The 1,671-nt window shown below is 40.3% G+C and overlaps 1 protein-coding gene across 3 annotated transcripts in view; it reads right to left on the reverse strand.

The window, feature by feature from the left end:
• Positions 1 to 1,671, reverse strand: part of AP1G1 (adaptor related protein complex 1 subunit gamma 1) — an 80,583-nt gene that overhangs the window by 24,809 nt on the left and 54,103 nt on the right. The window lies entirely within an intron of this gene.

Raw genomic sequence — 1,671 nt, forward strand, 5'->3', positions numbered from 1 at the left:
ATCAGGGTCGGGTGACTTCCCTGTTGGCACAGTGGTTAGGAATCTGCCTGCCAATACAGGGGACACGGGTTCGAGCCTTGGTCCAGGAAGATCTCACATGCCGCAGAGCAACTAAGCCCATTTGCCACAACTACTGAGCCTGCGCTCTAGAGCACGCAAGCCACAACTACTGAGCCCATGTGCCGCAACTACTGAAGCCCCGTGCCTAGAGACCATGCTCCAAACAAGAGAAGCCACTGCAATGAGAAGCCTGCACACCGCAACAAAGAGTAGCCCCTGCTCGCCGCAACTAGAGAAAGCCCGCGTGCAGCAACGAAGACCCAAAGCAGCCAAAAAATAAATTTAGAAAAAAATTTTTTTAAAAGAATATATCAGGGACTTCCCTGGTGGCGCAGTGGTTAAGACTCCGTGCTCCCAGTGCAGGGGGCCCGGGTTCAATCTCTGATCAGAGAACTAGATCCCACACGCATGCCACAACTAAGAGTTCGCATGCCCCAACTAAGACCTGGCACAACCAAATAAATAAATAAATATTTAAAAAGAAAAGAATATATCAGACAGAGCCAAATTGAGGGACATTCTACAAAGTAACTGATCAGTACTCTTCAAGTGTCAGTCACAAAAATGAAGGAAAGACGAAGGAAATGTCATAGATTGGAGGAGACTAAGGAGACATGACAATAAATGCAATGTGGGATCAAGGATTAGTCATCAGTAGAAAAAGTGGTGAAATCTGAATAAAGTCTGTAATATGGTTAATGGTACTGAACCAATATTAACTTCCTAGTTTTGATAATTATACTACAGTTATACAAGATGCTAACATTAGGGGAAGTTGAGCAAACGGTAATATTGGACTCTGAACTATTTTTGCAACTTTTGTGTAAGTCTAAAATTATTTTAAATAAAAAGTTTTTAAAAGTGGGATAGACAAGAAATACACATGTACAGACACATTTAAATATGGATAAAATATCTCCAAAAAAAAGTACATTAGAAAATGGTGAGAGTAGCATTGACACATTTACACTACCAAATGTAAAACAGATAGCTAGTGGGAAGTAGCTGCATCAGCTTGGTGCTTTGTGACCACCTAGAGGGGTGGAGTAGGGAGGGTGGGAGGGAGACACAAGAGGGAGGGCATATATATATACATATAGCTGATTCACATTGTTAAACAGCAGAAACTAACACCATATTGTAAAGCAATTATACTCCAATAAAGATGTTTAAAAAAAAAAAAAAAGAAAATGGTAACCATATTTCCCACTAGAAAAATTGAGAGTCTACACATGAAAGCTACAGACAGACATCTTCCTCCCTGCATACCTTTTGTACTGCTTGAATTCTTTTACTTTGTGTTTATTTCTCAAATAAAAATTTAGAGAAATGAATTAACTCAAATATCATGTCTTATTTGAAGTGATTGAGCCCAACTCAAATCACGGCTCTAAAAAAAGCTCATTCAGAAATGCTTCCTTGGGACTTCCCTGGCAATCCAGTGGTTAAGACTCCCCACTTCCAATGCAGGGGACATGGGTTCGATCCCTGGTCGGGGAACTAAGATCCCATATGCCACATGGTGTGGTCAAAAAGAAAAAAAAAAGAAAGAAAGAAATTTTTCCTTCACTTAACATTATCTATGTATCTAACCATACCTAAGCTCTTCCG

Source organism: Lipotes vexillifer, unplaced genomic scaffold (assembly GCF_000442215.2).
Source record: "Lipotes vexillifer unplaced genomic scaffold, Lipotes_vexillifer_v1.1 scaffold70, whole genome shotgun sequence".
Lineage (NCBI taxonomy): Eukaryota > Metazoa > Chordata > Mammalia > Artiodactyla > Lipotidae > Lipotes > Lipotes vexillifer.